General features: G+C 36.8%; 1 protein-coding gene across 3 annotated transcripts in view; it reads left to right on the top strand.

Moving 5' to 3' along the window:
- The window catches only part of CDH18 (cadherin 18), a 784408-nt gene that overhangs the window by 259213 nt on the left and 499762 nt on the right, over positions 1–25433 (top strand). The window contains exon 1 of one of the 3 annotated variants that reach the window (XM_056108951.1): positions 5743–5972. The exons of the other annotated variants lie outside the window; for them this stretch is intronic. The gene's annotated coding sequence lies outside the window, so the exon portion shown is untranslated. Of the gene's footprint in view, positions 1–5742; positions 5973–25433 lie in introns of those variants that run through there. 3 annotated transcript variants of the gene reach the window in all.

Here is a 25433-nt window from a genome sequence, read left to right as displayed (position 1 = left end):
ATCTGTCTGTGCAGTTTTTTTCCAGAGTCATTTATTAAATATATGGTCTAATTCCATTTTATTCTTTAGTTTATTTTATCCAAAATTATCTGTGCAAACAGCTAGGGTTTATTTATAGGTTTCTATTCTATTCCTTTGATCTGCTTTTATTATAATAACATGCTCTTTTACTTCCTAGGACTTTGTAGTATAGTTTGAAGTAGAGTGTGTGATGACCACATTTGGTTTATTTTTTTCTCAAGATAGATTTGGTTACTTGTTTATTTTCTGTTCAGGATTATTTAGTTTAGGGTTTATATCATATTTTTGTTTTAATATTTCTGGGGACTGTCATTGAGGCTGTTATAAGAAATGCATTGAGTCTATCTATGGATTGAAATAATACACATTTTAATGGCAATAATACTTCCAATTCATGAGCACAAGAAGCTTTCAGTTCTTTTGTTTTGTTTTGTTTGTTTGTTTTTTTGTTTTTTTTTTTGGTCACGCCCGGCGATGCACAGGGGTAACTCCTGGCTCTGTGCTCAGGAATTACCCCTGGCTGTGCTCAGGGGCCCATATGGGATTCTGGGAATCGAACTCGGGTCAGCCCCACATGCAAGGCAAATGTGCTACCTGCTGTGCTATTGCTCCAGCCCCAGCTTTCATTTTTTCAATTCTTCTACTTCAGTTGCTTTGAACAAAATCTTACAGTTAGTTATCCCTGTGCAGATCATTCTCTTAAAGGACTAGAATTAGCTATGATTTACATCAAATCCAATATTCTTGATAAATTATGAATATTTTAGCAATAGATCAATAATGCAACTCCACATCTTGAGTTGTTCGTTCGTTTTAATCACAACTGTTTATATTGACATTCTGATGAGTGACAATGATGCACACTAAAATTATTGTCAATAAAACTCGGTTAATATTTATGAGTTTTAATTCACAAGATAGTCCTCTCTACAATATACTAACAGACTCAATATTTTGAACCCAATGATTCTATTACATTTGTTAGACAAGATAATGCTTAAGTCTTTTCAAATCTTAAAAAGAAATACAAATTTCTTATCCAAACATACCATTTTTTTTAATGTATGAAGTTTCTATAAGTGCCTTCAGTGCTCATAACATTGATGAAAGCAAGATTATGGGAATGTGAGTGGTAGCTCTACATTTTTTATCTTATGTAAAATCCCTCCTCCAGCTAAGAAATTCTAAATTTCTAAACTGGTAAGCTGGTATATTTACCAGGTGCCACTCCAAATAATATTTTTCTACATATCTACTATAATAAAATTATAAGACCTCCAATGATACTGGGCTGGAGCAATAGCACAGTGGGTAAGGCATTTGCCTTGCATGCAGCCGACCCGGGTTCGATTCTTCTGTCCCTCTTGTAGAGCCTGGCAAGCTACTGAGAGTGTCGCACCCACACAGCAGAGCCTGGCAAGCTCCCCGTGGTGTATTCAATATGCCAAAAACAGTAACAGCAAGTCTCACAATGGAGACGTTACTGGTGCCCGCTCGAGTAAATTAAAGAACAATTGGAGGACAGTACTAGAGTGCTACAATGATACTAGATAGATCATTAAAATTAATCGCTTCTATTCTAGACAAACACAGTAACAATTGTCACAATGGAGACATTACTGGGCCCGCTTGAGCAAATCGACGAACAACGAGAGAACAGTGACTGACAGTGATTCTAGTCTATATGTCACGCAAGTGAAAGCCTAAATTGAATTCTACACAGACTTGGATGGTTCAGTTTTGTCTTTCTCTATGGGTCCACTCACTCAAAACTATCAGCTTCTGTCATTCCCAAGTTTCCCATTTAGTTTGGTAATTTCTAATATGTAGACATCAAGTTCAATAAAGTTTTCAGAAATAAGAAAATGTTTATTTTTAATGCATCACTTAATGTTTATATTTTAATTTAGTATTTCATGTAACATTTGGTATTCTAACCAAATCTTCAAAGTTTACTGAAAACATTTCAGATGTTAAAAAATAATTCTGATGTGAAATTTTCACTATATTTATCCAAAATATATATCACTGAAAATTAACGTCCATGAATAACTAAATGTTGCTACATTTTAGAATCCCATGTTCTCATAATTTATAACATAGTAACTCCAAGTTATTAAACATAAATAGAATCTAGAGCGTTTTGATCATGTCAATCATGAATAATGTCCCATTAGATTAAATCATCCACGTTAACTTTACAATTAAATAATTTTAAACACTCTGAAGAAAACTATGCATGTGTTTATATACACATTATATACACATATGTATTTACATAAAATTAGTTCACTCTGAGTAAGGAAGATAGACGTTATTAAAAGGGCTACATATGCAATTAGCTTTAAAATAATCTTGTTACATCTTCATTTTTATGCTTAGGTAATTTCTTAATATTCTGAAATTTTTTGTCAAATAGTCACTGTCACTGTCACTGGCCTCCCGTTGTTCATCAATTTTCTCGAGCGGGCCAGGTAAACATCATAGCTCATCTTTAAGCTTACAATAAAAGATATTATTTTTATATACATTCTCTCTTTTATCTCCTTAATAAAAGTATGAGATCTTTGTCATTAATTACTTGAGCACATAAATAGTTGCAAATTGTGCATTGCTTCCCATTTGCACCAGCTCTTTTTCTTTGCATAAAAAACTATACCACTCTTAAAATGTGATAATTATCATTTTGATAATTATTGCAGTCAAAAAACTCAGGTTTGTATAGTTATCTATCTTCAGCACTAAATTGGAACATGGTGCATCCCTTCATTTTCTTTACAAGCCTCTATTGAAATTTGCAAACATTGTGCAGTCTCCTGAATTTCCAGGGTAAAATTGAGCATGAGATGACATCTAAAGGGACAATTTCCTGAGTCTGTCTCTTAGAGACTGATCACAGTTTAGCATTACAATTTTATCTTTCCAGTCTCTGTATTCTGACCAACATCAATCGTGTGTGAGATGTTTCTCTGTCTCCAGTGAAAATGATTCTTATAACTCTCCCAAAGTAACCTAAGAGACGACTCAGGATCAGAAACGTCCACGTTTTCTATTTCAGGGCTTAGCTCTCTAATAAATTCTGCTGACTGATGCATTGTCCAGTTTGTTGAAGTAATCTTTGACATAAGGAAAATATAACTACCTGCCCACTGCCTGACTTTCCCCAAACAGGATGCTCTGCTATGGTTCATTTACATTCTTTTAACCTGAAAATATAAGACACAGAGTAAATGTATGACAGACTTGCTATTGAAGGGCTAGAGAATGATGACACAGTTTCAAAATATCAAACTTTGGAAGTCACTTTAATTCAATGAACACAGCATCATTGGGTTATGGTGACTCTTGGGGCCCTGAGTCTGAGCATAGTTTCAAAGATACAAGTTCCCCATGCTAAATGGATTTATTTATTTATTTTTAAAAAAACTGGATTGCACTGTGGTTGATGCTGACACATCTCTCTGCATGTTATCCCACTCAGGAACAAGTACCTATTGACTTCCACTCTGTCTGTCCAATAGATGTGTTTATTACTCATGGATCCAGGGAAAAAGCAAAAAGGAAGGTGAGCAAACACTCATTTTGTTTTCAGGTGTGGCCCTGAGGATGTGTGTTGCTAGTGTCTTAGCCAAAGCCACAGCAGCAGACTGGCAAAAACACATTTTAACTTCATTGAGCTAGAAGTAGCCAACAAAATAGAGTTAGGCATCTCTTGAGAATACTCATGTGAACATTTAAAATTAAACTACATGACCTCTTACAGAACAAAAGTAGCTCTTGTTATTTTCTCTCCCCTTAATTTTTCATAACTATCATTTTTAGAGTGCCCCCAGAGCTGCTTCTACGCACACAACATGCCTGAAATGAATTCTGTTCAATGAGAAAGAAATGAGTCAGAACTTATGTTTGGTTACAATACCACGGAAATCTCTTTGAAGTCAGGAGTTGCATGAGAGAATATACAAAATATAATAGAATATTGCCTCATTATCTTGATACTATTGTTTCTGTTCCACTTTGCCCTGAGAATTTAGATTCTGGAGATTTCTAATTTCTAATTGGCTTCTAATAGCTTCTCTATGCCTCCTAACACCTTCATGTGCAATTTCTTCACAATTAGAAATAATTCAAGCACTTGTTTTTCATTGTTGCTGCCGGGTTGATCAGACCCAAATCCCAGACCATATTAAATTCTCCATCATTCACATTACTCAAAGATAGTCAATTATAACTCTAGTTATAAAGACAAAAAATATAGCATTGCTATGCTGTCCTTCAAGATTCATTGCAATACCACTTACCTCATCTTTTCAATCTCTTTGCCCTTTCTTGAGGCATGGAGAAAAGAGACCAATGATGAAGAATTAACTAGCGAGTATGAAAATTCACAGCAGATCAGGTGCAATTGCACAGATTTTCATGTGATCATTGTAGAAGACCCTGGAAAGGAAGATTACTATTGAGCTTTTAAAGAGAAGCCACCTCCTGAGGTTCAGAAGTGAAATGGATCACTCGGGTTTAGTCTAGAAAGTCAGAAGCCAGGATAAAACCTCTGCCTGCTCCAGCATCCCTTCGACTTCTCTAGAGAGGAAGCCCTCTTGTTCCTCTGAATCCAGAACACTGAACATTTATATAGAGATAATGAACCAAAATAAGGAGCACAGCTTGCCCAGTGTTTGCCACATGCCAGGGTCTTGTATAATTATCAGCGTCTCTTGCAAGTAACCCTCGGGATGGGGAGATCTTGTAGACATTCTCCTCAGATTGACTACACGATTTGAAGTGGGAATTCTTGACGCTCTCAATTAGTGTGGGCTGACTCTGGGCTGGGAGGAAGCGCTCAAGTTATTTTAGCTGATCACATCCATCTGGAATTTACATATGAGGGCTGAAATCCTGTTGTTCAAAGCTATGCATATTACACATCATTTTAATTGATGTTGGAGTAATCAAACGTGAGAACTTCCTCTGTGTGTGTGCGTGCGCGCGTGCGTGCATGCGTGTGTGTGTGTGTGTGTGTGTGTGTGTGTGTGTCTTTGGCGCCAACGAAAGGCATTGCAGTTCCTATTTATCTTCACCAATAGAAAGCTAACCTCGCAAGGAAAGTTCTATCTTCTCGAAACCCTGCCTGCCTTAGGTACTTTGGGGGAAGGCATTAAAGGGCATCGCTCAAGCTAAAATCTCAGGGCTACCACCGGGCTATGGATCACTGATGAATGAGCCAGCACTTGAATGTTTAGCAGCCTGTGACGACTTTGCACGGAAATAGGAACATTTATTACCAGCCTGCCACATCACTGCCTGCCCTGCCCGCTCTCTCTCTCTCTTCCCTCTCGGCACGCCGTCTACCTCCCACTCCCAAACCACAGCCCCGGTCCCTGTCCACCTGCCCTCGGCGCCCCTTCCCCCGCAGACACAGTGACAGAGACGAGAGAGACAGTACTCTCAGCTGTCCTGCCCATCATTTGTCGAGCAAGAGCTCCAAAGCTCCCAAAGCCGAGGATGCCTCGCGTCCGGGCTTTTGTTTTTCTTTCCTCCTCTTGCCGCTTCTGGTTGGCATCGCTTTGCCGGTGACCTTGCTAAAAGAGGGTCTCTCCGGCGGGTCTGCCGCGGGGGCTACGCCAGGCGGGCGAGCCACAAAGTAGACACGATGGGGGATATGAAGAGAGGGAGAGAGGGAGAGGGAGAGCGAGGGCAGGAGCCAGGCAGCGGCGGGCGCGCAGGGGAGGAGAGGAAGGATGCGAGGGGAGAGCATCAGGCGCACGGGCGGCGGCAGCCAATCAGCGGCGCGCTCGGGAGCTGCAGAGACAAGCCGCGGAGCCCGGGGCTGGACCAGCGCGGGGCTGAGTCTGGGGTTCTCGGCGCGGGCTGCGGGGCCCTCGGCGCTGGCCAAGTCCCCGCTCGGCTTCTAGATTAAGTTCCTTTCCACCAGTTAGGGTGAGTCCGCCAAGGTAAGGCTGCACTCAGTGAACACTTGACTCTGGAGGGGCATGCAGATTTTTGTGTGCAAATGGGCTGCGTCCCCGGCGGTGAATCAAAATAATATATGAATATTGGGGAGAGGGGTGGGGAGGAGGGGGCTTCCTCTCTCCGATTGGTTTGCAGTAGGAAGGGGAAAGTTTTTTTTTTTTTTTTTTTTTTTTTTTTTGGTTTAGGGATGCAGGAATGTTGCCACTGAACCTAGGGAATGCGAGTGTAGTAATCTAGCTGGGTCTCTATTTCTGTGTCTCTGCATCGGCTGGGTCTGCCTTGGCCCTAAAGAAGTTGCAAAGCTACTACTCTGCAAGGCACGTTGGAAATGAGGCATGACACCAGCCTTAGCGAGCACCGAGGTGTCCCCCGGAAAAGTGAGGGACTTGGGAGTCAGACGCGAGGACGGAAGGTGGAACAGGAATTTCGAGAGTGCTTGTAAATGATTGCCTTTTCCAGATTCCTCTAAAATTAATGATATCTGCGATCTGGGGCTGTAGCATAGCAATTCTGGTTTTCTCTTTTCTCTTCTCTTCTCTTCTCTTCTCTTCTCTTCTCTTCTCTTCTCTTCTCTTCTCTTCTCTTCTCTTCTCTTCTCTTCTCTTCTCTTCCCTTCCCTTCCCTTCCCTTCCCTTCTCTTCTCTTCTCTTCTCTTTTTTCAATTTCCTTCCTTCCTTCCTTCCTTCCTTCCTTCCTTCCTTCTTTCTTTCTTTCTTTCTTTCTTTCTTTCTTTCTTTCTTTCTTTCTCTTTCTTTCCATAATTTGCTTCCATAAATGCTTACTGGAGCTTCATATGAAACTTTTACTTCCTTAGAAAGAGCATTGTAAATGATGCATGAAAAGAAATTAGATAGGGTCTGAGATCAGACAACACACTTTATTTAGCGTCCTCTTTTCTGTTTGTTAGCTCTGATTCATTCCCCTTTTAAACTTCTGAAGCCAGCTTTAAGTGTAGGTTGGGGGAGAAGCTAGTATTTCGACTTTATTTTTATGGCTTGATGTAAAATTATGCCTGGGGCAAGCTTATTGCATGGATGTGTTGTGCCTACAGACGTTGAACTCGGAAAACCTTTCATACGTAACAGGTGAAAACCAGAATTTTATTAGCTGATTATAAAAGTATTTTTTCCTTAATGCCTGTTATATTTAATGAACTTTCAGGTTAATCAAGAGCAAGGGTTTCTATTTGCCTTCTGAATAGAAGAAATACACAAATAAAAATCCCAGTCAAAATTATTGTGGTTTTTGCTTCGCTCAGGTGATGGCATCATTGCTTTGAGCCAGGAGACAGATCTGTGAAAGATTTTAAGATGTAGCTCCCCCCACCCCTAAAAAGGGAGGGGGACACAACAACTCTAGACTGTGACTGTATTTTGGAACCTTTGTTTTCTACTCTGGAATCACACACCTTTCTTTTAGAACAGGAAGGAAGCTTTCCGTCTGCAGTAATAATTGTTCTCCTCTGAGTGTGCTTGTCTTAGTGAAAATATTTCATTCTAAGTTGAGAGGTCCAGACTAGATTTCATATCTCGTTAGATGTGGAGGAAGAAGGTAGATTCAAATACCAGTGGAGAATTGGTTCTGGTGTCCTAATGCTCTGGGCTAAGACCAAACCATTGTTTCACTTTCAGTCAAGATTCCTGCTATGAATCTAAATCTGCATTTCCTGAGAATAAATTAGTCTAGCATAGGTCCAACTCATGTATTCATTTCATAAGGTATTTATGTTATGGACCTTGGGAGATACGTGTTTTGTAAACTATAGTGCCCAAGCTCTTTCCCAAAGGTAGCTAACTTAAGGGAAGGGAGAGGGGGGTTGCAATTAAAATTATGTTAATAATTCTGTGATCCTGTTGCCTAATAACAATGATAAGGAAACAATGCAGATTTTTCATCTTATTATTTTATTTCTATTTATAAATAAATTTATTTCTATAAAGCAAATTCTCTGGGTAGACCACCCTCCCTCTACCCAGAGAATTTGCAATTTTAAGGGCTACAGCAATGTTGAATTGAATCTAATCCAAAAGCATAAAGGACTAGAATAGTAGAAGGATGGTAAGTGGCAAGTAACTTGAGCTGTAACTCTATCTACTATGTGTGGAATGTAATTAGCTAAAACATTGCAAACTTTGTCAGTGGCAATTTGTGCTTGAGTTAGATATATATTTCATGCTGGTTGGAATTTTAAATATATATAGTGGATTCAAGCAAATGAACCTGAATTCACATAGTTCAAATGAATTCACCTAATTCAACTAGTTGAACTCACATCCATTCTTCAGATGAATGGGGCTATTAATAGTAAATATAAGACAATTTGTTTATTATCCTTTATAAATATCATGATTATGCTTATCTTTAATTTTGTATCTGATGAATATTGCTAGTGATTTTGTCCACTTGTCCCTTTGACTTGTTGATTACTGAGTGTAACTAACCTATTCATAACCTGATATAAATTTATCTTTCATATCTAAACATGCATATAGCAGATCTAGGAGAGTATCTTGAAGTTACTGACCTGGAAAGTTTACTTATCTTGAATTTATGTATCTGATCCAATATAATCTAGTGAAAAGTGAGAGAATGAGATTAAGAAATTAAGACAGTAGTTGTTGTTTTAATAAGCAAAGCTCTTTACTTGCTGAGGTATATGGCTTTCTTATTGTTGCATTACGTATGTGCATTGGACTTTATTTCAATAAAGTATACTAAATCCTGGTTTATTGAAAATCTAACCTGTATACATATGATGGTGGCATTTGGAGGGAAAGGTGGTGTGCATTTTCTTTAGAGTGTAGCATGCTTGACTGTTTCTTATATCCTAGAGATGAGTGAGAAATGTATCCCCAAATAGAAACAACTTAATTATCTCAAGACCTGATTAACTTTTATCTGAGTGGGAAAAATCGTACCTTCTCCCACTGAATATCATTGTTCTGCGAAATAGCAAAGTATGTGTGTAGACATGGATGTGTACTACAATAATTTGTGTAGGCACCTTCCCACATACAGTTCAGTTCAGGCGCTCTGCAATTGTCTCCTCCTCTTATTTCACATGAATTTCTATTTGCAGATGTCTCTTTAGGCCCTACCCACAAAATTACACAACACTCTATTATATTATTTTTTCCTCCAAAAACTCAGAGAAACTAAGATGTGTGGGAACTAAAGGAAATAGAACCTGAGAAAAAGGGAAATGTGGGTGTTGAGAATGACGGCAAATTTCATTCCATTTATGTTTCCAAATGTACTTTTACTATAAATATTCCATAAGATATATTGATGCTCTCTAAAATTGTTTTCACTTTCTTTTGGAGTAGAAGAAAATGTTTAAGGTTTCAGGAAAAGGTATTCTTGCTAGCAGTTTCATGTTCTTGACATAGTTTATAATGTTTGCAAACAAAATTGCAGAAGTAAAAGAAAACTGCTTTGACTTACAAGGAATATTTTTAAGTGGTGATTGTATATAGCACAATAGGAAAAAAATAATGAACTCGGTTGTGTCAGACAGTGAAATATATGCATGTATATATGCCTAATTATAATGTTTATAATTATTATCATAATCATCATATAATAATTATATAATATGTACCATATAATATATGCATATGTTTGTAAATGCAACGTACACTTGTATGGTTATATACGCATTCCATTTTTCTCAACCAAAATAGAGAAATAAACATTGGCATGACAAGCAAATAAAACTGTGTTAAAATGTATTTGCAATTATATAAGATCTAGTCCCTTACTGAAAAATTGTCATAGATTCAATTCTCTGGTGACTCATTTGATGAGAATTGACTCAGTCTGCTAAATTTCCAACTCTTCGAGAGTGGCTAAAATTTATGTAAAAATAATCGCAGCATTGGACTAGAGAGATAGTTCAGAGGGATGAAGGCATGGTTTGCATTATGGAGGGCCACACCAGTCCCGACACTCTGTATTTCCCTGGAAAACCCCAGTATTGATACTCAAGCTGAGAGTCAAGCATGGCCCCGAACACTTTCAGGTATGATTTAAAAATGGAAATTTGAAAAAAAAAGGTATGGCAGGTGGGGTTGAGATACATTAATAACTCTTATACAGTTTTCTGTAAATGTATCTGAACACTTATTTGAAATATGTATATTAATATACAGGTAAATGTGAAATTAATATAGGTTTAGTTATAGTTATATGGAGGCATGCATTCATATAAGCATTTACACAGTCTTCATTTAATAAAATTTTGTATCATATACAACTAAGTAATGGTATATATATTCCTCAATGTGAGAATATAGAGATTTCATGAATTTTTTTTACAGGAATTTAGTACACCATTATGCCCTGACCTTATGTTTAACTCTGGGTTATTTTTAAGAATACGTACTGATTTAGAACCAAATATTCACTTTATATTAGGTTAATTTTAGATGGTTGATGCATCTGTCATATTGTTACATAGTTTGCATATTTAATATAATTTATGATATACTATACTATCATGCAAGTAATGCCAAGTGTTTTTTTTTATGAAGAGTAAAGGAAGACCACACAAATGAAATAATACAGAGACTTTATAATTGTTGATAATATTTACACTTTTCAATGTGCACAGATTTCTAGAAGAGATTTCTAAGAACATAAAAAACAAACAAATGAAGAAGTAGATGATATAAAGAAAATTGTGGTGAAATAAACCCTATCCCTGCTATTACTTTACAGATATCAGAAAACTCTGATAGGCAAACATCTGCATAACTAAGCTTATATCAATTCAGGAAATAATTTGGAAATTTGAGAATATAATTAGAATTATTGTCCTCTTAAAACAAGAAAATGAGTTCCTTCAAATCCAGGATTATGTCTTACTCAAAATTCTACTAAAACTGGGATGGAGAGATAGCACAGCGAGTAGGGTGTTTGCCTTGCATGCGGCCGACCCAGGTTCGATTCCCAGCATCCCATATGGTCCCCTGAGCACCGCCTGGAGTGACTCCTGAGTGCAGAGCCAGAAGTAACCCCTGTGCATTGCCAGGTGTGACCCAAAAAGCAAAAAAAAAAAAAAAAAAAATTCTACTAAAACTCCAGGGAATGAGATTGATGAATGTTCCTGTAAATGAAACTATATTTCACAAATGCCTTCCCTGAAAACAAATATCTCTAATACATTCCATTTCCCTGTTTATATAGTATTATTAATTATAAACTGACATAGAATATATGGTAAACAATGAGTTTTGCAAGATATAAAAATGCATATGCTATATAATATGATTTTTCACTCGATCCCGTCACTTTCCAGTCGGTCTACTTGTGTCAAGGATTATTTTGAATAAGACTACCTAGGTTAGACTCATAGTTATCAATAAAACTTAAATTAGAACATCATATCAGTTGAATCTTTTTTATTTTTTCATTGAACAACAAATAATCTTTGATACCAATAAACCATTGTTGATATCACTGTGACTGTATCACTGTCCTCCCGTTGTTCATCGATTTGCTGTAGCGGGCCCAGTAACATCTCCATGTTGAGACTTGTTACTATGTTTGGCATGTTGAATATGTCACGGGGAGCTTGCCAGGCTTTCCCGCCCAGGTGAAAATACTATCAGTAGCTTGCCTAGCTCTCTGAGAGGGGTGGAGGAATCAAACCGGGCTAGGCTGGGCTTGCTGCATGGAAGGTAAATGCCCTACCGCTGTGCTATTGCTCCAGCCCATTGTTGATATAGGTATGGTAAATCTTCTATTTTTTATTTACTTTTGATGAAGTTAATAGTAAAATTAATATTTATGTTTCAGAAAATAATTTACTTTGCTGGATACAGAAAAAGACTCTCGCATGCAACTTCTGTAAATATATCATTAGTGTATAACTCAAAATATAAAATAATAAAAAGTTTTCCTCAAGAACTTACAATAAATTTATAAATTTGAATGTCATTCAGGGATGGGGAACTTGACTTTTAAAGGGTCATATGGATATCTATGACATCATTCACTGACAGTATAATACAGGTATACTGGACTCAGGCAGCCAATGAGAAACATTCGTGTCAATCAGGAGGTACCAGGGCAAAATCTTCATCATTTTGCAGCTCATAGAAGACTAAGGGCCTAGCATTCTTTGACCCCTGATCTAAGTTTGGATAAATGTGTATATATTTAATATAACATTAAATTATGCATATAAATGTATGTCCTACTGTGATTTTCTAAAGGATTTAAATAACTCTGTTTTGTTATGTAATATATTATGACACAAATATGGAACTCTTCCATTATAATCTATATTATTTAGATTATTTATACTTCACACTTATGCAATTGATAATAGCTAATTGCATTTGTGACAAAATTTAAATGATCTGTAGAAACCTTTTGATTTATGCAGTTTGGCTTCTTTTATAGATAACCAATCTATTGAGTGATCGGTTTAGTTTAACTTAAATACATATATATGTATATAATCAATTACTATTTTTGAAATAATAAGCACATATTCAAAAATACCTAATATTGATTGAAAAATACCCATTTTTAAATGCCCTGTTTTAAAAGTTAATTCAGTAAACCTCAATTCCATTATTAAGATGCTGTTTTTAAAAGTTATTATATTTTTCACAAGTAGAGTCACAAAAATCTAGGTTATATTTTACTGTATTGAGTATTCAATCATTATATAGAGATTGCATTCCAATTGGAATGACAGTTGGCATAAAAGGAAATATTTTCTGTGGAGGGATGAAGAGATAGTACAGATCTAGGACTCTTATCTTGCACATTGCCAGCCCACATTCTGTCCCAAGCACCCAATATAGTCCCCTAAACTTTGCAAGGAAGAATCCTTGACTGCAGAGTCAAAAGTAAATCCTTAGCACTGCTGGTGGGGCCCCAAAGCAAAACCAAATCAAAAGTTCTGTGCACAAGAGCAAGAGATACCTCAGTGGTCTGGGCAGGTTCTTTGAATGTGAATGGCCTGCATAGTGGCCCTAGGCACTGCCTGGATTAGTCTTTAAATCACAATCAGGATTAAACATCTAAATCACAATCAGGATGAAAACCTGAGTTCTCTTTCCTGTGGGCCCAGAACCAAACCACTCAGAAACTGTATTTAAGTCACTGGTACAAAATTATCATTGTTAGGAACAAAAATAAAATGGGATTGCAAAGGAAAGTTTCAAATGGAAAGTTGCCTGACACTTTAGCTAATTTATAGATGGGAGCCCCTCTTTGGGAAGGCCTGTGAATTGAGCAATGAAGACAGTATGTATGCCAGAGACACTGATACCAAGAATACCATATCTCAGGGAAAGTTGCAAAGAAAAAAAAAAGATTACAACTCCTAAGATGTATCACTGGCCCATTGGAAGAACCTTAAGATCATCAACATAACTGGAATGAAAAAACAGACTCATTATGTATGATGTTGGTGGGCCCCACTGGTGGTTTATGTGAAGCAGGAAGGATAAAGATGGTCCCTTTCTCCCCATCTGCCTCTGCCACCCAGGACCCAGGGTTACTGGGTTCTTGTCTCTCCTCTGAGAAAAGTATTTCTGAAGAAGACAAGCTGTGAAGTGAAACAGTTTTTATTTACAGGTTGAGGGAGAGAAAGTAGGAGAGAGTGGAGAGTAACAACACTCAAGAGAGAACTTGGGTTTCTCTGAGGGCAGAGAGAGACCATACTCACACCCCAGCATTAGACATGAAAGCATGAAACTCCTTTTCTTGACCTTTGGTCCAGCTCTATCTTTTCTTGGAGGATGGGTCCAGCCTTCTCTAGATAGGGCTAGCTGAGGGTTAATTGGATCAAAGGAAGGAATTGAAGGTTCTCCTGTAATTTCCTTTAGAGTCTTTCTGTAGGGAGGGGTCCAGTCTCCTCAGGGTCTGCTGCTGGAGGTCTTATCTGGTCTTGCTTTCTGTATACACAAGGTGAGTCAGATTTAGGACTGCTAACTTTATTACTTCAAGATATTTCATTGCATTCATGTGGTGTGGGGCCTTCCCTAGCCTATCTGCCTGCATCATATATATGAAGTGTTAACAATAATGGAATCATGATCATATGTGTATATTTTATTTTAGCGGAAGACCTTTGTGTTACTTCTCCTAAGTGATACTTCTGAGCAAAGAAATAACTTGGACGTATTCATGATTTTTTTCAAGAAATTTTGGCTAATACGTTGGTGTAGACGGAAGTGGGTGAGTGCAGAGAGAGACCACATAGAATGCTATTCCAGTAAATGTTGGAATTGTGCTTCAGACCTGAATGAAAGCAGTGGGAATGAATAATGAGGCTAGCTGCTCTAAGGGCGAATCTGGCAGCAGAAATCAGCAAAATCATCTAGGCTTCAGGTTCAGTTACAGGAATTAAAACCGTTTCAGTTTCACAGCAATAAAACAATGCGTAACTAGCCAACCTGAACCCACCTGGGAAAGTTCTTGGGCCCAACAAGTGGGCCCAATCAATCATTATACCCCCAGTCAAAATGCCCCAGAAACTGTCTTTTCTTAACCCTTAAAGAATGAGTAGTTTATGTAACCATGAACTGTTACTGGAAACTATGGTTTAACTATTTCCTAACCACTGTTACCCTAGACACTTGCCAAAACACCTTTGTTTGATAAGTATGTAAGTTTTTTCTGAAACAATAAGGTGTGTGCTGCTTATGTAAACAAACCCTTCATAAACTGCTTGCTGACTGAAGTTGGGGTCACTCTCAAGAGACCACTCTGTGGGCGATAAAGTTAACCCCAGTATACTGGAATAAAACTCCTACAGCTTTTGTATTATGGAGTTAGTATTTCTGTGTCTCTGACTGATTGGGAACTCATAATCCTGGGCTTAACACTGTCACAGGAGATGAAGTTTAACAGGAAGTGAGAATATAGTGGGTGGCAGATGGAGAGTTAGCAAATAAATACAAAAGAGTAAAATAAATTTTATTTTTGTTCTGTTCTTAAAAATGAAAGGATGGGATCATTGGTCCCTACGACTGGGTTACGCAATTTTAGGAGAAAAAGTAACTGATCTCAAGAGCAGGGTTTTGCATTTTTTCGCGTTGACTTGTCGAGAGATAAACCAGCTAGATGTCATCTTGTCAACAAAATATGAAAGTTTAGAACTCAGGAGAAAGTCAGGTGCTTGCGGATTGATTTATTCTACATCCAGGAGTAATCCCTGAATATCAGTCTTGAGACCAAAAACCATGTGGCTCAAAAACCAAAACCAAACGAACCAAAAATAAATAAATGAAACTTCACTGCTCAAGGACCTTATTATTGCAGTTACTTTTTTTCAGACCATCTATTTTAAGTCCTGATCTTGGATTATAATGACATAATGGTATAACAATGACAATAATTTCGATGTGAGCTTAGGAAGAACTGCATAGTTTATTATTGATACAAAATATTTGATTTATTAATCTGTGATTTTATTCATTAATATAGCTCTTGCATTCTAATATTTCTTATTGGCTTTCCCTAATGTTTCTTGGTGAAATTACTAGTTTGTTTGTTTGGTTTTTTGAGGGGTAGGGGGGAAGCATACCTGATGGTGCTCAGGGTCTACTCACTCAGGGAATACCCCTGATGGGCTCAGTAGAACATTTGAGATGCTGAGAATTAAAACCTGCTCAATTGTGTGCCGGGCAAGCTGACTAAACTCCAACCCCTGTAATTACTGATGATAAGCTTGATAAATTTACCAATATAAACTATACTTTATTCAGAGACATTTTTTGATAATGTTTCTCTTTGCCATCTCTAAAGCTTTCCATAAATAATTATAGTAAAAAGAAAGAGATATGAAATATGCTCTACAGCCAATATTCCAATTAAGTGATTGTATATTTTTACTTTATCTTCCTGCTAGTGATTTGCATCCATTGAAGTGGAGGGCAAAGCATGAAAAATTGAGATATAAATTTGTGCGCTCTCTGTCGGTATGAGGTAATTATAATGTTGGAAACTTGTTTTTCAGCAAATGGATCTCTGCTATTCAGTGTTCTTTCAGTGTGCTTCCAAGGCAGGAACGCATACACAGAGTCACACTCACATCCAATGTTTTTTACTGTATGATTACATTCTGTTTCTTTATCTAAATGGATAGTCGACTCCAGTAATAGGTGCTTTATCAAGCAAGTTTCATAATGAAAGGATTTATTATTTCAGATCAATTGCAGCACTGTAGCTCTGTCCTCCTATTGTTCATCAATTTGCTCGAGCGGGCACCAGTAATGTCTCCATTGTGAGACTTGTTGTTACTGTTTGTGGCGTATCGGATATGCCACGGGTAGCTTGCCAGGCTCTGCCATGTGAGTGGGATACTCTCGGTAGTTTGCTGGGCTCTCTGGGAGGGACGAGAGTAATCAAACCTGGGTCCGCCATAAGCAAGGCATATGCCCTACCCACTGTGCTATCTCTCCAACCCCTTCCGAATGCTGAAACTCAGTTTTATGACTATTGTCAATTATTTGAGGACGGCGGCAATAGCACAGCAGTAGGGCGTTTGCCTTGCATATGGCTGACCCAGGTTTGATTCCTCTCATCCCTCTCGGAGAGCCCCACAAGCTACCAAGAGTATCCCGCCCACACAGCAGAGCCTGGCAAGCTCCCTGCATCGTAGTCGATATGCCAAAAACAGTCACAACAAGTCTCACAATGGAGGCGTTACCGGTGCCCGCTCAAGCAAATGGATGAACAATGGGAGGATAGTTCTAGTGCTGTAGTTAATTATTTGAATCATTTAATGTGTGGGGCTGGAGATTTATATGCCTTGAAGAGAGTGCTTTACACATGAGGGTCTCTAGGTTCGATTCCCTGTACCTCATGGGTCCTAATGATTCCTCCAGGGATCGTCCCGATGGCTCTAGAGCAATACAGAGAGTGACCCCCAGAAAAATAAACAAATAAGAAATCGAAGGGTGAAGAAGAGTTGGACTGAAAGCAATAAGGAGCAGGGGTCAAGGAAATCCAAATATGTCAGTGGTGTACAAGAATGGTGTTGCTAAATATCCCAAACACGCTACACTGTCAATAAGAGATCCAAGCTTCAGTGGTCCAACTGTCAACGGGGCATGCTGGCGCTGGGGACCTGGGTCAGTGGGAACTTGGGAACCTTGGTGGAGCAAAGAAGAACGCCACTGGTGAGATTGATGATAAAAGAAGAGAATATTTCCAAAACCCAACGATGAATTACTTTGTCTAACATGGGGCTCTACTGAAATGATTTTCAAAAATGAAGGCAAATGTGAAAGACAGCAATTTATTCCCAAAAATGTCGCCTTTCTTGATCCTGAAATTTTTGAAAAGTGAATTCCACAGAATGGGAGATTAAGATTACAGATAGATATAAGCTCACTGACCATGAAATTTAAAATAGGGAGATGACCCTGCTTCATTCCAGTAGCTTCATTGTAATCAAAGAATGGAGGATATAGCATATTTTAGATTTCTAAGATTTAGCATGCAAACAGAATGCAATCAGATGTTGCTTCAGTGAAATATAAAAGAAGAGGACCCAATTCCTCCAGAAGTGAAAATGGCAAGAAAACAAATGCTTCCCCAAGAACCTCTAGAGAGAACATACCTTCAACTCCTTTCAGACTTCTGAACTGACCTTTGTCAGACTTTTGACCTACAGAACTGTGAGATAAGCTTTGTTTTATGGAAGATGCTGGTGTGCTTTGTTAAAGAAGCAATGGGAAATTCAATTATGAATAACTCTGTAAATCATCGTGCTTTAATAAAATTCAATAAAAAGAAGCAATAGGAAATTAATGTTACTGACATTAGGAGGTTATTAACTTTATTAAGTTTTGACTTCTTATAAATAACATATCATGAATTTTCCCAGAATAACAATATAGAAAATTGAATATAAAGCAATTATACTATTAACCCTAGATTGCTATATTATTGCATGTTAAATTAGATTTAAAAATCATATAAAAACCTGAAAGATATTTTCTAAAATAAAATGTAAACTAACATCCACGGTGGTTTAAAAAAAATGTATTGGATGTTTTTTCTTGTCCCCAGTAAGTATGATACATGATAATTCTTATGAGATTATTGAACTTCTCTTTCCTGTGTCCAAATTTGGTTTTCAAAACATCATACATTATCTTGTATGATTCCTTTCATAGAGTGTTTATGATGAAAAATTCAATATTAACATACAAAGTGCACAAGTCTTTGACAAAAGGAATAACCTTTTCATAGGCAGGACATATTTTTTCATCTATTTAAAGAAAAGACATAGCTAATTACAACAGAAAATTCTGTAGCTGGGAGAAAATAAAGAAATAACTTATCTTTACCTGGTATAATTAACATAGATGGATTTAGAAATTCAATAAGGAGGTCTATATTCTTTCACTTATCTAATCACCTTCTAAATAAATGACTGGGAGGCAGCTTACATGTCACAAAACTATTAAATACAGAAACAAGTTATTTATCCTTCTGCCTTGAATGGCTCATTCCCATATTCAAGACATACCATTTATGAGAATGCTTATATAAAAATGTCAAGCAAATTCTAAATACATAGAACAATTTCTAAAGATGGGGTAAGACCAATGATCTGCTAAAATTTGACTAACTGAAATTTGAATTAAATCTCCATAATGTCCCAGGTAGATTGTTTTTGTGTACCTGGTTGTAAAAGGCCTATGCAGTGTTTATTTCCAATGTTGGAGTTATAAGCTTCCTCTGAGCCCACCTAAGCGAGTAGGGAGAATGCAAATAAGTCACACACACCAGCCTTCTCTAATGTGATTACTTGACAGGCAGTGGGAAATATTGCTCATCTCAGCACCCGTAGTCTTGATCTTAGATTTGTGATCTTGCTTCCAAAGAACTTGTATGTGTCTTTAGAGATAGGACCGACTGCTAGACACATGTTTGACCCTGATAACAAAATTAAGTGACATTTTAATTTTCTTTTGCTAATTTATTGTTTCTCTTTTCTAATTTATTGTCTATTCATTGTCTATTTTCTCTTTTCTAATTTATTCTCATCATTGCTTTAATTCCTTAAGAAGTTGCTGAGTACAGCAAGTTAAATAATAAAAAAGATCAGATAACTGCTATTTCCTTTCTCCCCTCCCTATTCAGCTGAAATATTCAAAACGTATAAATGTTTATCTGAGCCTTTATTGATGCACTGATAAAGCATGTATGTATTAAATTTCATGCAAACACACTCACTCACGCACACGCGCATATATATATATATATACACTAACATATACAGAGAGATAACATATATATATATCAAATATATACCTAGCCTTCATTTATTTTTCTTTTTTAGGAGTACACTTTATTTTATTCAACTTAAACCTCACACTTTTGTATTCGACCAGTAAGTTGTCTACAAATCAATTTATCAGCCCAATTATTCTTTATGTTTAATTTTTTGTTTCATATTTTGTGGAATGATGGGTGACACTTTACTGTGCTTGGGACTTACTCCTCTTTCCATGCCCAACGATCATTCCTGGCATCTCAGCGATTGTTAGTGGTTTGTGACCCAGGTCAGCTGCAAGCAAGGAAAGTACCTTAATGGCTGTAGTATTTCTCCAACCCCCACTTCTTGATCATCTTTTAGCTTGTGTTCAGCCCGATTTGTGGTTTAATGTTCTGTTGTAGTGCATGTACTACAAAGAACTTCAATATTACCGATACGGTCTGTGTGTTTTCCAGTATTGGTTGATTTGCACAGCCATAATAAAAATACCATGGGCTACTCTGCTTAACAGGATTTTATCTCTAACAGCTCTAAAGACTAAGAAGTTCAAGATGGAGATGGTGACCAGGTTTATTATCTTTGATGGCTCTTTCTCTGGCTTCTAGATTGTGTCAACATGACAAAGAGTCAGCAAACTACTGGTGTTCCTTTTCTAAAGGACATCAATTCCTTCTTGAGACCCCAGTTCTATGGCCTTGTTTAAAGAAAATGGTGTCCTTGAATTCCATCCTTGACATCTTCATATTGGAGGAAAGGGATTCAGCATACAATCGTGGCAAAATTATGTCTATCTCTTTTTTTTTTTCCTATATTTTCTTTCTTTTTTTATTTTAAATTTTATTTTATTTTATTTTAATTTTTATTAGTGAGACACCATGAGGTACAGTTGTAGACTTACAAATTTTCATGCTTGGGTTTCAATTATACAATGATCAAATACCCATCCCTCCACCAGTGCCCATTTCCCACCACCACGGATCCCAGCTATATTTTCTATTATGACCAACACATTACTACTTATAGTTAGTGATGCTACTACTAGAATTTTCTCTATTACTGTTATAACAAGGGTGTGACTTCTTTGTCATCATCTATTTTGACAAATTCCATTTTGTTTACTGGATTTTATTCTACCAGTTTTTATCTATTCTGCCCAATTGCTTCCTGATTCATCTCCGCCAAAGCTATGTTGTATGATATCAAAAGAATATTCTTGAACATTATAATTATTTATTCTATTGAAACCATCAAATAACAGTTTAAGTTCACATTTTTTTCCTCTAAGGTTGGGGTGACAATTGTCAACTCATTCTTCTATGTCATTTATTTATCAATGAAGTTACTTCTTTGAGGAATATTTTGGCCACATATGGTGATACTCAGGGTTCTACTTCCTATATGCTCTTATGTGGACCATGTAGTGCCAGGGATTAAACTCAAGGCCTCTGCCTGCATAACATACAGCTCTTTGAACTATCTGTCTAGTTCTTTTAATAAATACATTCATTTATGTACATATATATTTGTGTATCTTATAGAGTACACAAATAGCGATGTTCTTTTTTCCCCATTTTCCCTTTTAAAATGCAGTTTCTAAAATCTGTGACATTTGACTTATCTATAATATTAGAAGATTTTTTCTGAATTTATTGTGTTTGTTATGCAGTATAACATATTAAACCGATAGCTTTAGATTTTTTAAACAGAATCTTGGAGAGTTTATTAAGAAAAAGAAGTCACTTAATACTGACTTGGGTAAAGAAAAAGTAACACAAAATGATGAGCATCAGAAGACTATCAATGTCACTGGTTCAAAATTGCTGATGCCTGAATCACCCATTCAGATGAGATATCCTGCCACTTCAAAGGCAGCTCTTTGTAACTCTAGAGAGATACAATAGTTAAGGATAGCTTGTTTGTCTGAGAACTTCATTCCATTTCCAGCTCAGTGCTTAAGAATATTTCTTGTATATGCAAAGCGGTATTTTTAACACAAATTTTGTATTAGCCTCATGGAAATGCTGACTCTTCTGTGTGTAAAATCGTGACTTTCAGAGGAATTAAACTAGGACACTGTCAGCATCCTGGAAATGATACACATTCTTTTACTAACGGAAATGATAAACATTTAAAATGAGAAACCAGCACATTAACTCAATAAAAAAGCTACATTATTCCAATCAATACACTCTATAAGAATCGTTATTCTTAGTTAATACATGGTTATGCCTCATTTACTAACACAGAAGGGAACATTTTTTGGTCGAAAATTGATTTTCTAAGATATAAAATATTTAAAATAATAATTGCTTAAAAGCAAATAGTGTTCAATTGTTATTGAACTTTCTTTCTAAATGTTGAATCTGTGCCTTAGATATTTATCACAGAACTCAATTCTCCTGAGAAACCCACACTTCACTTTTCTACAGATTAATTTTTTATTGAAAGCCTTCACAGTTTCTTCCATTCATAGTAGTTTGTTGCAATATTGTTTTGAGAAAAGAATAACAACTTTATAAAATTTGAAAATACATTTGGCAAAATGTTTCAGTGGCTACAATATGAATTTGCATATTTTAAAAACTTAGACTAGTTATTGCATATATGTCTCAAGCTCTTCTATCAACAAATTTATTCAAGTGAATTTATAGATTTATAACTTATTATTTAAAATGCATGCTTACTTGGCCATATTTAGTGGGAATCCTTTCTACAAAGAGTCAGTATTAGAGTGACATTGATTCTTCTTCTATAAGCAAACAAACTTGAAGAGGTTTGTGTATCTGCCCTGTAGAATAATTTTCTTAGCTGAACTAGAATGTGAATGCTGTATCCAATGTGATTTTCCAAAATATTTTATCCCTTAATATTCACATCCCCTTGATCCTATGATTTTTGTCTTACATTTCAATTAAAATTGATAGGTCAGTTACTATTTTATTTTGTCTTTACCAATTCTGTACCTGAACTAGTATCTATAAACCAACCCCTTTGCTCTTGTTTTAATAAAGTATGATCCTCTCTATTGTATACAACTTGTTCTCAGAATTTTTCTCTGGGTCCTGTCCTCCAGTCCCCTGGGCATCTGCCCTTAATTGGGCAAGCATCAAATTATCCTATGCAAATTAAATGCTACCCTAAGTATACTATAAGATTTCTCATATAACAAACAAAAATGTCTCAGGACTGTTCTATTTAATCACTCTATTCAAATAAGACATGCTGCTGTGAATTTTACAAATGATACATGGTATGTGCTAATCAGAACTGTGACAGATATCATTTATACCTTATTGTAATTAATGAAATAAATATTAAATCATGCGTATTCTCTTGAATATATTTAAAATATGCTCATTTATTTAAACTCTTCTGCCAACATATTAGTTCAAATCATTATGATTTCTTTAACAATGAAGTTCTCGAATACGCTATTATCATCAAATGTCCTCACACTATTTACTCTATAGTATCCAACAGAATTTTTTTAACATACAGGGACCTGGAAAATATAGGGATTGAGTCATTTACCTTATACATGTGACCAGCGTACATTGAATCACTCACATTCCCTAAGGCTCTGAAACACCACCAGGAGTTTACTTGACACATGGCCAGCAGTAAGTTCTTAACCTGGTGGATGTTTTAATAAAGAAAAAAGAAAGAAAAGAAGGGAAGGAAAGGGAGAGAAGGGAAGGAAGGAAGGAAGGAAGGAAGGAAGGAAGGAAGGAAGGAAGGAAGGAAGGAAGGAAGGAAGGAAGGAAGGGAGGGAGGGAGGGAGGGAGGGAGGAAGAAATAAAGGAAGGAAAGGAGGGAGGGAGCAGAAAGAAAGAAGAGAAAGAAGAGAGAAAGAAGAGAAAGAAAGAAGTGAAGTGAAGGCAGGCAGGCAGGCAGACAGACAGGAGTTACAATTTGTGTTATTCTCTACAATATACTTTTTTTCCCCTTTGGCAACCTCTTTATCCTTCACACTTAATCTCATCCTATTAAAAATAATGTTCTATTCCTTAAAGTAACTCTCTGAAACTAGCCATTTTCACATGCTTTCCAATAATGATGCATGTTGGTGTTCCTTTATTTTTCCTCAATTTCAAGTTGAATATAGACCCTACTTGAGCAAGGATTTTATCTCCTCATTCACCTTTGTCTGCACACCATTTAAAATTATACTTGGCACATAGCCCAGAATATATCCTGGAAAATATAAGATACATTTATTCGTAGGCTAAAAATTTAACAGTGAATTTAAAAATGCTTTATAATATAAAAATTCTTCATAATATAAAGATGCTATATAATATAATTAAAATGATTGATGATATGTCCCACAATATAATTCATCCATATGTAGAACTTCTCATGGCATTGAATCTAGAGGTATGCTCAATGATTTTGTTTCATTTTCCAAGCAAATGGAAGCTGAAATAAGCATGTCACTGTGCAAAAATGTAATGTAAAAATGTCTTTCTCAAAGTAGGCTGGGAAGCAGAGCCTGGGTGGGGTCAGGGCATTAGCGGAGAAAAATGGACATTGGTGAAGGGATTGGTGTTGAAACATTGTATGCGTGAAACCCAGTTATATATAGTTTTGTAATTTCCCAGTATCACTGTATCACTGTCATCCCATTGTTCATTGATTTGCTTGAATGGGTGCCAGTAACATCTCCATTCATCCCTGTCACATGCTAGTGTAGCCTGATGGTATATTGGGGGCTCTTTCAGGGTCAGGGAAATGAGGCCCACCATTGTTACTGTTTTTGGCAAATCAAGTATGCCACGGGTAGCTTGCCAAACTTTGGACGGGATACTCTCAGTAGCTTGCCAGGCTCTCTGAGAGGGATGGAGGCTTTTGGGGCAGCCTATAATCACCTTTACAGGTTTTCTCACTCAGGTGGGCAAGACATTTTCGGTAGCCTGCTGGGTTCTAAGAGGGCGAAAACTAAACAGAAGAGGTCGCTTCCAGGAGCTTGGTTTTATAGTCTCTGGATCTTGGCCATTGGTGGGATTACACGGCAGTTGGTGGTGTAATGCCTAGATGATGGGGAATCTGGGTGGAAGATGCCCAGTTCTGATCCGAGAGGCTTGGAGATCTAAGTCCCGGGTCCCAGACACCTGAGCTCCTCTGCAGGTTCCTTCATGCATAAGGCTCATCTGAGCATGTAGAGAGTGGACATTCAAATTTCCCAGTAACTAAATAAAATAATATATATTTTTAAAAAGTGACAAATAGGGGTATACCAAATTAAGAGGATTCTGTTTGGCCATAAACAATGTCTAGAACAAAAATACTCTCAATAGACAGGGAGAAAATATTTCCCTACCACTCATCTGATACAAACATAGTTTCCAGGATATATAAATTACTTGTAAAACATAATAATAAATAATAAACACCATCCAAAGAAATGGGAGAATAAATCAAAACAATTTCCTTAAAGAAGACATAGAGATGGCAACTAAGCATATGAGAAAGTATTCTGAATCACTAATTGTTAGCAAGATTCAAATCAGAGCAGTAATGAGATATCAGCTCACATCAGCAAGTTGGTTCATATCAAACAAAATAAAACCAACCAGTCTTGGTACAGATGGGAAAAATTAGCCTTCATCCATTTCTGATTACAATGTTGACTGGTCCAACTATTGACTGTTTTGGAAATAATGTAAACACGTCTAAAAAACTAAGAGTTATGCAACCATGTGATTCTGTAATTCTACTTCTTAAAATCTACCACAAGATAAAAAAATGATTTTCATAAAGACATGTGTGCTCCTATGTTCATTACAGTTATATTCACAATAGATAGCCAAAATGTGGGGAAAAAACAACAAAAATTTAAGTTTCCAAGAATAGATGACTGAGTAAAAAAACAAAACCTAAAACAAAACAGAAATCATCACAAACAGTGGAATACTCTCCAGCTATAAAAAGTCTCATTCTTGCTGAGAGACGTAAGTCAGAAGGAGAGCGACGGATACAGAATTATCTCTGTCATAGTTGGAATATAAAGAAGGAAAAAGCAAAGGAAGAGCAAATTGTCCAGGCAATGGAGCCTGAGAACTCGTCCACAGAGCTGACCTTACCGAAGTAGATGGTAGGATGGGTGGGTGGGGCTAGTTATTATTGGGGGAACGCTGGTGGAGATTGTGGTGTTTGGAAATTGGATGCATGAAACCTTATGATT

The sequence above is a fragment of the Sorex fumeus genome, unplaced genomic scaffold, assembly GCF_029834395.1.
Source record: "Sorex fumeus unplaced genomic scaffold, SorFum_2.1 ptg000240l, whole genome shotgun sequence".
NCBI lineage: Eukaryota > Metazoa > Chordata > Mammalia > Eulipotyphla > Soricidae > Sorex > Sorex fumeus.
This window is presented reverse-complemented; position numbering and strand designations above follow the sequence as displayed.